The sequence below is a fragment of the Citrus sinensis genome, chromosome 3, assembly GCF_022201045.2.
Source record: "Citrus sinensis cultivar Valencia sweet orange chromosome 3, DVS_A1.0, whole genome shotgun sequence".
Lineage (NCBI taxonomy): Eukaryota > Viridiplantae > Streptophyta > Magnoliopsida > Sapindales > Rutaceae > Citrus > Citrus sinensis.
The window spans coordinates 12,238,421-12,252,764 of NC_068558.1; the positions used below are offsets into that span (position 1 = coordinate 12,238,421).

The window sequence follows — 14,344 nt, forward strand, 5'->3', positions numbered from 1 at the left end:
TGAGAAGTATCACAATGTCAGCCACTCCCAATAGACAATTCAAGAACATTTGTGTGCTTTCTGGATTTACATATGGCAAACATAAAGAGTTCGTTGAGGCAGCCATAGATCTTGGTCGAAGCATAGCAGCGAGAAAATTACACTTGGTGTATGGAGGAGGTAATCGAGGGTTATCAAAAATGGTCTCAGAAGCAGCTTTTATCAGAGGAAGTCAAGTGTTAGGCATCATCCCAAGAGTCCTAAAACCATTGGGCAGTTCGTCTGACTCATCAACTGGAGAGGAGTTAGTCGTCTCAGGTATGCAAGAAAGAATAACTGAAATGCTTAATCATGCTGATGCTTTTATTTTCCTTCCAGGAGATCTTGCAACACTAGAGGCACTTATCACACTAGCATCTTGGGCCCATCTCCACATCCACCAGAAACCCATCGGTTTGTTAAATGTCAATAACTTTTATGATGGCTTTATCGCATTTCTTATCCATGCAATAAAAAACTATTCCATTCCCGCTAATGTGAAAAAACTCTTTATTTATGCTCACACTGTTAATGAGCTACTTGATCTGTTACAAGCTTATAGACCGGAGCCAGACCCCTGGACCTTTGTGTTGGAGCGTCCAAATAATGATGGTAACAGTAGCAGCAGTAAGAAGTATAAATTAGATTTAACTCTCCGCCTGTAAATATTTTCTTCTGTGTTGCACCACCCAGGTGATGTCTTCTAAACTCTACTTCTTTCCTTTCAAACATTGAAGACAATGTTTCATTTTGGTTGGGGGGAGGGAATAGTCGACAATTGTGGAATCTTGGTTAGGTTTTTACTGATTTTTTGTTGTAGAAACTAACTGTTGCTAACTTTTTGTGTTGAAGATGGCTGAATATGGAGTGTAGTTACTCTAGAAACGCATCTTCATTGTTTGAAAAAAAAAAACAAAAAAAAATTCAAAAAAAAAATTCAAAAAAAAAATTAGACATTTTCTTTTTCTTTATTAAGTTTTGATATTTATTTTTCTTCTTTTTAATTTCTCTTCTATGAATATACATTTTCCAACTTTTGAGTCGAAGATGGCTGAATATAGAGTGTAGTGCCTCTAGAAACGCATCTTCTTAGTAAAAAAAAGAAAAAAAAACCATTTTCTTTTTCTATCATTTTAAGTGTACTTTTTCTAATTTGTTTTTTTTGCATCATTTTCACATTTCTGCATGCATATTTTCCTTTCATGTTTAGAATAGGTTGGGGGGTAAAATGTTGTTTAAAAAAAAATTGTGTGATTTGTTTTAACATTGGATGACATGATTAATTTCAAATTTTAGTATTTGTATTATCTTTGGTCTTAAGTGATGTTACATTATTTTTGCTACTCTACATGTTGATGTTAGAGACAAATATGAGTTGCTTGAAGGAATGAACATGTCATAATAAGTACCAAGTGAGTTTTTGAGCCTATCATTTTTCTTGGAGAGTAACCCTTTTGTCCATTCTTTATATAGCTTAATAGTTTATTATTTTATATACGATCTTTAGATTTCTTTTGAGTTAACCCTTAAAAAAAAAATGTGTGTTGCTACATTGGGAGGCCCATCTAACTAGTAGATATGAATGATTATTTAGAGCCCTAAAAGACGATGGAAAGGCCATCTTTGTCCCGTTTGAGCCTTTTTAGCCATCCCTTTTGTGATATATCCATAGTTAACCCTTTTGAGCCTTTAAAAAAAAAAAAAGAAACCTTTTCTTTGTCAACTTATCATCTTGACCCACTCCGATTTGGAGTATTACCCGATGTCTTATAAGGTCCATCACCTATTTATGTTTGAGAAAAATGTAAATAATTATTTTGTTCAGTGAAGTTGTGCCAAATAAAAGCAAAAAAAAAAAGAGAAAAAAAAAACAAAACAAAAGTTGTTGTTTCAAAAGAATAAAAATAACAATAATAGGTGAAATCCACCTTGCAACTTCCAAAAAAAAAAAAAATTTCTCTGCATTTTTCTCAAACATACACTTTGTTTTCCTTATTTCCCTTCTTTGTTAACCATGTCCCTAGCCTACGTTACGTCCTAATAAAAGTCCTTCTTGATTTTAGGGAATTATAGTCCGAAGTAGAAGCTAGTTATATGGGCTAAAAAGATGTAGTGATGCATAATTAAAAAAAAAAGATAAATAAAGTGGGTTGACTAACATTTTATTTGACTTGAGATCGTATTATTTCTAAGCTGAGGTCATATTTATTTCATCTTGGTGAGAGCATGTGATATCACTTCTTTATTATTTTCTCTCTCAATTACCATTCATTGGAGTGACTATTTTTATTGGGTTTAATTTATTTGTGAGAGTGTCACTACTTCCAATGAGATTTTGTGGTTTGACATGTCATTCTTGAAAGTAGCTATAACAAAGTCTACTGGGCTAATTCATGTGGATGGTTGATGTGGGTGTGATGTTGCTTTAGACTGGAGATAATGCTTATACTTTTATTTGATTGCTATCATTAATCTGATTGAATAAACACGAGTGTTTCTTGTTGTACAAATTTTAATGTACTCGCAAGCGCACGAATCTATTGTAGTATAGATCTATGGTGACGAGTGTCGATCCCACGAGGAGGTGGATTTTAATTGTGTATAGAATTAATTTTGTAAATGGGTTGTTGGATTTATGGTGGAAATGATTTGGTATATGCTAAAACTTAAATTAAAATGGCGAGAATAAATTCTAAAATTGGAATTGCAATGGCGAGAATAAATTGAAGATAATTCTATTGAAATGACGTACTTGGGTATCTGGATCCGTATCAACATGCATCATCGGCTAAATAATCCGTATTAATGCCAATTAAATCATGAGGGGGGAATCCACACCTCATGAACCATGCTCTAATCAATATGGTGCTAAGGGCTTATCGTGCCAAATAATAATAACCTTATACTAGAGAGCCGGTGTAACCAAGGCGGTATCTAGACAAGATTAGTATTATTTGTCGACGAGAAGTCAAAACATCCACAAAAATTAGAGGGGAAGAGAAAGTAAATTTACCAAATTAAGCCCATGACACATGTTGAGACTTCACCTTCAACCCAAGCTTGAAAGAAAATTAGCCACTCATAATTGAACTAGGGGCAAAATGGAAATTTATTAAAATACGAAGAAAATACAAGATGGAGAAGGAATTACAGAAAATGGATCCCAAAAATGGATTCAGAGAGATATCAAATTAGGGGGGGAGGCCCCCTTTTTATAGATACATGGAGTAAATCATGGCCATCGGATTAAAAACAGTTTGGACGCTCAGGATTGCGCCACGTCATCAGTCAACAGTCCACGGTTTGACCACGCGGATGAACAGTAACACGGTTTGACCCGACTTTGAACAGTAACGCGGTTTGACCCGGATGAACAGTAACGCGGTTTGGTTGAAAATAATCCTGTGTGATGCATGCACCGTACGCGAGATTTTTCGTCCACTAATATGCTGCCACGTCACCATCAACAGTACATAAGAATTTTAGTCCAACAGGATCGTGACACCTCATCAGTCAATGCCACATCATTGGTCAATGCCACGTCATCATCCGTCTATGTGAACAGTGTCGTGAACAGTAACGTAGACAGTACCGTACGCGTGAATAGTACCGTACATGTGAATAGTGCCATTTTTCCTTTTATGCTCCTCCTAAGGTTTTTGACCGTCCTGAGTTCAAAAGTGATGTCCGTTTTGCCGTCTGATTTCTCCTTTATTGTGAAATGACTATAATGCCCCTAAAATACATAAAATACTTAATTAAAATAAAACACATGTAATTAAATCACAAGAAGGTTAAATACATAAAAGTAAGGGTTGTTAGTAAGACTTGAAATGTAAAATGACGGTTTTCTCCTTTATAAATATGCATTTTCTAACACTCAACATTTCTAAAAAAAAAAAAAAATCATTTTGAATTTGAATTTTGTTTTCGCTTTATTTGCTAGGGACTAGCAATAAGCTGGTTGGGGGGTGTGTTGAGTGTTAGAAAATGCATATTTATAAAGGAGAAAACCGTCATTTTACATTTCAAGTCTTACTAACAACCCTTACTTTTATGTATTTAACCTTCTTGTGATTTAATTACATGTGTTTTATTTTAATTAAGTATTTTATGTATTTTAGGGGCATTATAGTCATTTCACAATAAAGGAGAAATCAGACGGCAAAACAGACATCACTTTTGAACTCAGGACGGTCAAAAACCTTAGGAGGAGCATAAAAGGAAAAATGGCACTATTCACATGTATGGTACTATTCACGTGTACGGTACTGTATACGTTACTGTTCACGATACTGTTCACATAGACGGATGATGACATGGCATTGACCGATGATATGGCATTGACTGATGAGGTGTCACGATCCTGTTGGACTAAAATTCTTATGTACTGTTGATGGTGACGTGGCAGCATATCAGTGGACGGAAAATCTCGCGTACGGTGCATGCATCACACAGGATTATTTTCAACCAAACCGTGTTACTGTTCATCCGGGTCAAACCGCGTTACTGTTCAAAGTCGGGTCAAACCGTGTTACTGTTCATCCGCGTGGTCAAACCGTGGACTGTTGACTGATGACGTGGCGCAATCCTGAGCGTCCAAACTGTTTTTAATCCGATGGCCATGATTTACTCCATGTATCTATAAAAAGGGGGCCTCTCCCCCCTAATTTGATATCTCTGAATCCATTTTTGGACTCCATTTTCTGTAATTCCCTCTCCATCTTGTATTTTCTTCGTATTTTAATAAATTCCCATTTTGCCCCTAGTTCAATTATGAGTGGCTAATTTTCTTTCAAGCTTGGGTTGAAGGTGAAGTCTCAACATGTGTCATGAGCTTTATTTGGTAAATTTATTTTCTCTTCCCCTCTAGTTTTTGTGGATGTTTTGACTTCTCGTCGACAAATAATACTAATCTTGTCTAGTACCGCCTTGGTTTCACCGGCCCTCTAGTACAAGGTTATTATTATTTGGCACGATAAGCCCTTAGCACCATATTGATTAGAGCGTGGTTCATGAGATGTGGATTCCCCCCTCATGATTTAATTGGCATTAATAAGGAATATTTAGCCCATGATGTATGTTGATACGGATCCAGATACCCAAGTACGTCATTTCAATAGATTTCTCTTCAATTTATTCTCGCTATTGCAAGTCCAATTTTAGAATTTATTATCGCCATTTCAATTCCAATTTTAGGATAATTTAAATCACTTCCACCACAATTCCAACCACCCATTTACAAAATTAATTCTATATATAATTAAAATCCACCTCCTCGTGGGATCAACACTCGTCACCATTAGTCTATACTACAATAGATTCGTGCGCTTGCGAGTACATTAAAATTTGCACAACACAAAGGAAATAAAATGAGTCTGGAATAGTGAAGATGTTGTAGCCGTTGCTGCAGCAATCCTGTAGCAACTGTAGACTAGCTTTCGCTCATGTTTATTGAAATATTGTGATCCAAAGTTTCCAAAAATAGAAGATACGCAGCCACATGCTTTTGGGTGCCCTACTTCCAAATTATAAAAAGAGTACGCATGAAAAGAAAAAGGGAGAGTCGTCATTAAGGAAAAATAATAGAGAAAAACAAAAAGAAAACAGAGAATAAGAGAGATTTGAGGGCTGCAACAAAGGATTCAAGGAGAAAAAGGAAGAGAGATCGCAAGATCAAGTGAGCTTCACTTTCTCATCTTTATTTTTTTTTATATTTATAGGAATATATTTGATGGCTAAAATGATTCTTGTTACTGTTTTATCACAAATCATGAACTAAACTTTGTTGTGGTTGAGTAATAAACAAGTTTAATGGTTAATTGACTGGTATATGTGTGTTGCTCTGAATCTGTTGGAGTATTTTGCCTTGATTTTACTTATTGCAATTCCTATTTCAGCTAACCACCCATTTCGAGGATACAAACTAAGAAGGAGCCTAAAAAAGGTCTGACTGAGTAGAACAAATTAAGAAAATACATGGTTTTAGGTTGAGTTCCCAAGTTGAGTTAATCTCAATTTGAATAAGGTCATACTTGATCTAAAATTAGTGAAGAGATAGACATAGGAATTCACCTTGTAGGACAATTAGAACCAAAAGCGCATAATTTTATATCTAATGTTAGTGTAACAACTTGTCATTGTTAGGTTGCACTTAGATATAAGATATCCAACATGCGACAGTTGAGGTTTCATGAGGGATTCTGCCCAGTGCTGTCGTAGATGTTATAGTAACAGAATCTTATTTGGAAAAATTGTTAATACCATTAAGTGAGTTTAATCACTCAACTACTCATTTCCCATTGCGTTTATTCTCGTGTTTGATTTAAGATTTTTCTTTATCACATTGTGTTTATTTCATTTTTAATTTCATTAGTTTATTAGTTTCATTGATTATTTTATTTTAGCCTGAAATTGCAATGTTGTGTACACTTGCACATTGACACCTATAGCAATAGAATTCACCCAACAGAAGCTTATATGTGTAATGCTAATATTTTGATTTTCTACCGTACTTTGTATTCTGATTAAATGATTTTGTAACATTAAAATTATTACTGATGTTGTCAATATTAATCATTGCTAGCTATTATCGTTGTGATTAAGGGCCAGTTTGGTAATATTGTAACTTTTAAAATAATTATCATTAGTTGTGTTGTAGAAATAATTAGTTGTGAAGAGAATCAATTAAATATTTAAAAAAAATTATTTTTAAAAGCGCTGTGAGTTTTAAAAGCAGTCGTTTATGTTTGATAAATTTTACTATTAAAATATTGTAAGAATTTAAATAAGTAAATTGGATATAATATTAAATAAAATTTATTTATACATTTATAAACATGCATATAAAGTATTTTTAATTGTTTATAAATAATAACTGATAAATAAAATAAATATTTTATATTATTAATTTTATTTTTATTTTGTTATCTCAATATAATTGACAATAATAATATTCTCTTTAAAGTTAACGATTTATTTTAAAAAGGATAATATTATATTTTTATTATATATATGAAGATATATATAGGATTATATTAAGTATAAAAGTGATTCTTAAAATCATATTTTGAAAAGTTACTTTTTCCTGTTTTTCAAAATCTACTGTAAGATGAGGTGATTTTGCTAAAAATAATTTCTAAAAAAATAACTAAATACAAAATTAACTTTTAGCTTTTTTAAGCACTTTTTAGTCTCTCAAAAGCAATCCTAAACGAGCTCTAAATAGAATTTAGTCATTATAATAAGATTTGAACCAAATTAACATTGTAACTAGAAAAACATATTTTTAGGGCAAATATTAACATTAAAAAATGTTTTATTTTATTTTATTAATTTATGATTGTTACTTTATACATGATAGTTACAATTTTATATTAAATTAAACTAATTTGAGTAAAAATGCACATTCACTTATATAAGTGTTACATAATTTATATACTAAATGACTTAAAATTTGTTATTACAATTCGTTCATAAATTATTGGGAAAAAGGCATTTACACCTGTCAGGTTTGAGAAAATGATCATGTATATCCCCAAATTTTTAACAAGGGATATCAAGACCCTACCTTGTCTTGCAATTGTGGAAGATTCTAGTTTGATTAGTTAGCTTGACTATTTCCAATTTATATTCATTGCAGAATCATTAGCTTGCACTATAAATTGTAGGCACTATAGCCTTATAATACAGTGCTTCCTCAATAATAAAGAATCATTTTCTTCTCAATTTCATTGTTTTAGTTAATCATTTACTAACAAATGCATGTTTCGACAGACACATTGTTACCAGTTAACAAGGATAAACTTCAGTAATTGATGTTTCATCAACAGACCATGGCATCGACTTGCTCATCAATTTATTAGAGCACTCAAATTTTTTTTGCTGGCTAGCTCCCCTCCGTTCAACTACCAATGAAAAATACAGGCTGCTGGGGCACTGGAAGTATGATAGAGTAACTGTCGAGCACAAGAACTATTGTCGCCATTAATGGCCTATCAGCTGGATCTTTCCGGACGCGTAATAAGCGCATATGCATGCATCTAATCACTTCATTCCTTGAGAACGAATCACTGCAAAGGTGTTCCATCACTCCAATGTTTCCAAGCCTGCAAATCATGTGTCAAGTCATAATAAAAAGGGTTTGTCATTCAAAACTCCTTTTTAGTGCGACTTTATAGCCCTTAGTTAGGTAGCTGTATCTTCTAAATTAAGCCATTGAAGTGTTAGATAAACAATAGTTGATGTACTTTGGAAGATAAGTTAATTTTATTGCACACTTTATGACCAAAAAACTTAAATATCTTTATTATTTTGTCAAAATTATTATTTAAGAATTATATTTACATGCACTAATAATATTTAATTCATAACTACAGTTTTTTTTTACCGATACTTATAACTTTTAAGTCACAGTGTTAAGTCCATTATTTATAGAGTTGGCATTTTATTACAAGTCTAGTTAAATTGGAAGTTTATTTATTGCATATCTTGTAATATGGATTAATTTATTAATTCCCTAATTTAGTGAGATTCCAATTTATTAGGAATATTTGTTTCCTAATTTAATTAGATATCTATTTTAGCAAGTCAATTAATGGTGGGATTCTATAATTGGCGCATTAGATCTATTTAGAGCAAGAAGTTGCTTCAAACAGGAATTCATTAAATGCTCTAGATATTTCTTAGGAGACAAGTAAGATAGGAAGATCATATTTAATCCTATTAAGATTCATGGGAATTATAAGAGGAAATAAACTCTTATTTGGAAAGAATTCAAGTCTTTTAAGATTTGCTATTTTGGTGAAACCCTAGTGCCTTTATAAAGAGAGGTATTTCACAATTGAAGTTTGACCACACAACACAGAGCATAAAATAGAGAAGCAAAATTCAGCCTCCTCTCTAAAGAATCCGGATTTGGCGCATAATGTTGTGTTGATTTGTTTTCTTATCTTCTTTTCATCTCTGTGGATAGTCTATGTGGATCTTGGATCACTAGACATTAAAGAATTGAAGAATTGTTATTGATCACTTTGCGAAGTGCCTTGAGGATCATAGATCAAGAGGGGTAGCAATTATTCAAGAGAAGCAGATTCATTCTAAGGTTAAGTAAACTGTATGGTGATAAACTGTAAGTGAGAGTCTTAAGTTTGGTTAATACATAGGTTGTAACATCTCAACTTAGTGAATTATTTTTCATCTAGGCGTGGCCTCGTGGATGTAGAATTGATTAATCCGAACCACGTAAAAATCTCCATGTCATTTATTTTCTGCATTTTATTGTGTTTTTGGAAAATTAATATTTTTTATGCGGATGAACAATAACTGTGAACAATACTTCCGAAAAAATTAATTAAGTAATTAATTTTTTAGTTTTTAATTGCCTACATCTATTTTCGATAGATCTAAATTCCTTTCAATTGGTATTAGAGCGGGACATTAACTATTTGGTGAGATTCTTGGAACCTAGATCTATTTTGTAGGTATGAGTTTGCAAAGAGATGGAGGCTCTTTGGCTCGTCCACCTGTATTAGATGGGACGGATTATGCTTATTGGAAGTAAATGATGGAAATTTATCTAACAGCTATTGATGAAAGAGTTTGGCAATGCGTACTAATAGGATATACTCCACCTATCAAAATTGATGAAGATGATGTAGCATCTCCCAAGCCAGTCAGAGAATGGACTAATGATGAACTTGATGCATCCGGATATAATGTAAAAGGACTTAATGCCATTGTGAATGGAGTTGATGTGTTTCAGCACCAACTAATTTCTGCATGCAAGACATCCAAAGCTGCTTGGGATATACTCCAGAGTACCTTTGAAGGCGACAATACAGTAAAACGTTCTAAACTTCAAAAACTTACATCTAATTTTGAAAATCTAAAAATGCATGAACATGAAACCATATCTGAATTTAATTCTAGAATTCTTGCTATGGTTAATGATTTTTTTGCTCTTGGAAAACCTATTTATGAGGAAGAAATTAACAGAAAAATCTTAAGATATGTCCATCCTAGATATCATCCTAAAATTTTGGCTATTGAAGAATATGCTGATATGTCTGCTATGACTAGGGGTTCACTTATAGGAAAATTGATGGTTTATAAAACTAAATACTTGAATTTGAATTTTAAAGAAGAAAAAGGTATTAGTTTGCAAGCTAAAACACAGGTTCCCGTTGCCAAACCAAGTGAGAAGGATGATCCATATGTTAGCCTATATGGTTATAGATATTGATTTGATGATAACAAACCACATGTGTTGATCAAACAAAGATTTATGTATTGTGCTTTTATAATAAGAAAATGTTTTTTATGGAGTTAAGTTGTTTTTCAAGTTGTGGACTAAAATGAAAGAATTTTACAATCTTTGATTTTAATAAATATTGTTTTCAATTTCAAATTTGGACCTATTTGAAAATATTTAAATATTTTGGGTCATTCTATAATTTCACATATTTTGGGTGATATCATAATTTTAGAAAGTTTTAGGATTGACAAAGTATTATTTAGAAATTCTAAAATTGGACCTATTTGAAAACTTTAATAACGTTTTGGGCCATAATACAGTTTTATAAAATTTTAAGGTCAAACTGTAATTTTAGAAAATAGTTCACTGTAGCAGTTACTGTAGCAGTTACTGTAGCAAGCGGCTATCCGGATCTTGACAAACGGCAGACCGAATTTGGGCAGAAAGTTTCTAGAACTTAAACGGCTATTCGGATTTCACGAGCGGCATACCGGATGTTGTTAGAGTGCAATTTATGCACTAGTTTTGTATTATTTACTTCCCTTAATATCAATGTTTTGCACTTAATAATAGTGATTTACTTGTGTTTTACTTTTGTAGGTGCAATTCTATTGATTGATGATAAAATTGAGCTATAAGATGATGTTTAAGGATGATTGTTCTCTTGGAGAAATTATGAGCGTCAGAAGAACTTTGTTGATAAGGCGTGGGCGCGTGTTGTCAACTGCGGACCTGCAGTTTTTAGTTTAACGTGTTTTGTATTTTTGGTTATTTTTGTAATTACGAATTTAATATTTCAGATATTAGTATTTTATTTTAAATAGAATTCTAGAGGAGAAGAGAGAGAGAGTATTTAAGAGAGGAATCTATTGTGAAAATGGGGGATTTGGATTGGAGAAAAAGAAAGAAACCCTAGATCTAATTTTTCTCTTCTTTCTATGAAAAGCTAAACCTATTTTTCTGGTTGAAGGATAATGAAGCTTTGATTCATCACTACTGTGAGATCTTTCTTATGCTTTAATTGTTTTATTACTTTTTGGGTATTTGTTTATTCTCTGAATTAGTTTCATTATTATGTTTGTTAATTAGGTAATTAGCTACTATTTAATTATCAACTTAATCTATTGTCAATTAAATGATTCATCGTATGAAGAATTTAATGTTTGTGACAAATAACATAGCAGAGAGTTGTGTTGTGAGAATAAACAATCTAATTTAAATGAATCATCATATGTGTTGATTAGGATTTTGGTCTCTCTAGTTTTTCAGGCTGTCAATTGATTAAATCCTATGATCGTATCTAGGGTTGTCTATTGATTAGGGAAATATCCAACGGTCGTACCTTGGTTATCGACTAGTTAAGGAGAGATTGGCTATTAGAGGGTCTCAATAGCTATAACCGGTCTATTCATAAGTAATAATAATCTATATTTGAATCAATGATCAGTTGTCGAATCAAGCTGAGTTAATTCCTTCAACCAAAGCTTTCTCCAATTTGAATTACAACTTTAATTTGCATTCTTGTTATTTTAATTTGATTTTTATTATTGTCAACAATTCCCCCATTTTACGTTTTACGTTTCAAAAGGATTTAAATAATTACCGATCTCTGTGGACACGACCCTACTCAATCACTATACACAATTTATTTAGAGTGGGAATTTATTTTTGTTGGCTTCGACACCCATCAAATTTTGGCGCCGTTGCCGGGGATTGGTGTCATTTATTTAATCCTTTTTACGTTTTACTTGGTGTATGGTTCGTTCTTCTCGTACAGGTACACTTTCGTTTGATCCTGAAATTGAGAAGACAGCTCGCCAGTTGAGACAGCAGACGAAGCGAGCTAAGCAACGATCCTCGTCGCCTTTGCTTTCTGAAATAGATACAGTACCTGATTTAGTTGAATCATTTAGTGATTCAGAAGAACAAGTGATGGATAGACCTGCACCTGTAGAAAGAACTCTTAGAGAGTTAGCTGAACCAGACTTGAATCAGCAACCACTCTGCATTCAATATGTAGATTTGGAGGTAAATTTTGAATTAAAGTCTGGTCTTATTCATTTATTACCCAAGTTTCATGGTTTTGCAAGTGAAGATCCTCATAAACATCTTAAGGAGTTTCATGTTGTGTGCTCAAGTATGAGGCCGCAAGGCATGACTGAAGAGCAGATTAAGCTGCGTGCTTTTCCGTTCTCTGTAGATGGGCTAGCTAAAGATTGGTTGTACTAATTGCCTCCTGGATCGATTACAACGTGGAATGGTTTGAAGAAGCAGTTCCTTGAGAAGTACTTTCCTGCTTCAAGAGCTGCCAACATCAGAAAAGATATTTGTGGGATCAGGCAACTTCCTGGGGAGACTTTGTATGAGTATTGGGAGTGATTCAAACAATTGTGTGCCAGCTGTCCTCAACATCAGATTTCTGATCAACTTCTTATTCAATATTTTTACGAAGGACTGTCATTGATGGATAGGAGTATGATAGATGCTGCTAGTGGAGGTGTGTTGGTGAACAAGACCCCTACTCAAGCAAGGGAGTTGATCTCAAATATGGCTGCCAATGCACAACAATTTGGCAGCAGACAAGATGCCACTTCAAGAACGGTGAATGAGGTAAATATTTCTTCTGTTGAACAACGTTTAGATAAACTTACTTCTCTTGTGGAAAAGTTTGTTGTAGGTAATGTGCAACAGGTGAAGACTTGTGGCATTTGTTACAATATGGGTCATTCAACTGATATGTGTCCTACACTTCAAGAAGAACCCGTTGAACAAGCCAATGCAGTTGGAGGATTTCTAGGCATGCCTCAGAGGAGGTATGATCCTTATGCACAAACATACAATCCGGGATGGAAGGATCATCCCAACTTCAACTATGGAGTTAGGCCGTCAGGATTCCCACAACAGTATCCACCAAGACAACCAACACCTCCATAGTCAAACTCCAAGTCAGGTATATCTCTTGAAGAAATTGTTAAATACTTGCGACTAACACTCAATAATTTCAGCAGGCAACTACAACAAGCATTCAGAACTTGGGGAACCAAATGAGTCAATTGGCGACTACAGTGAGCCGTCTGGAGTCTCAAGTATTAGGGAGATTGCCTTCACAATCTGAGGTGAATCCAAAGCAAAACGTTAGTGCTGTCATCCTTAGAAGTGGGAAGGAATTGCAAGAGCCTAGTAAGAAAGTGACAGAGCATGTAGAAGATGAGCTTGAGAAGAATGAATTGATGCCTCAATCTCAAGATGCACAACCCACCGGAGCGAAACCCCTACCTATTGTGATACCTCCTCCTTTTCCAAGCCGATTTGCAAAATCTAAGAAGGAGGAACAAGAGAAAGACATCTTTGTGACATTTCGCAAGGTTGAGGTAAATATTCCTTTATTAGATGCTATAAAACAAATACCTCGATATGTTAAAGTCCTTAAGGAACTGTGCACTTCCAAAAGAAAATTAAGAGAAGATGAAAAAGTTCACATGGGGGAGAATGTTTCAGCAGTTCTCCAAAAGAAACTACCTCCTAAGTGCAAGGATCCAGGTATGTTTACTATCCCTTGTAAAATTGGTAGTGTTAGAGTTGAAAAGGCTATGTTAGATCTAGGAGCTTCTATTAATGTCATGCCTCGTTCCATTTATTCATCTTTGAATGTTGGTCCATTAAAAGAAACTGGCGTGATAATTCAACTAGCTGATAGGTCTAATGCATATCCTGATGGGGTATTAGAAGATGTCTTAGTATAAGTTAATGAGTTGGTTTTTCCTGCTGATTTTTATGTACTTGATATGGAAGATGATAACTCCTCTAATTCTGTCCCAATTTTGCTAGGAAGACCTTTCTTAAGACTGCTAGGACTAAAATGGATGTACATAAAGGGACTCTCACTATGGAGTTTGATGGAGAGGTTATAGAATTCAATATGAATGATACCATGAAATATCCTAGTGAGGAACATTCGGTATTTTCTGTGGATGTTATTAAACCTATAGCGCAGGAAATTTTTTATAAGGAAAAGACGAAGACATTTCATGATAGAATGATTTTGAGAAAGGAGTTCTCTGTTGGTGAAAA

At 33.7% G+C, this 14,344-nt stretch overlaps 1 non-coding gene across 1 annotated transcript; it reads right to left on the minus strand.

Annotated features, from left to right (window-relative positions):
• Nucleotides 1-12,583: 12,583 nt before the first annotated feature.
• LOC127901689 (small nucleolar RNA R71) lies at nucleotides 12,584-12,690 on the minus strand. Its single transcript, XR_008053933.1, has one exon. It is a non-coding gene; the product is annotated as a small nucleolar RNA R71 (small nucleolar RNA).
• Between the last annotated feature and the right edge of the window lie 1,654 nt (nucleotides 12,691-14,344).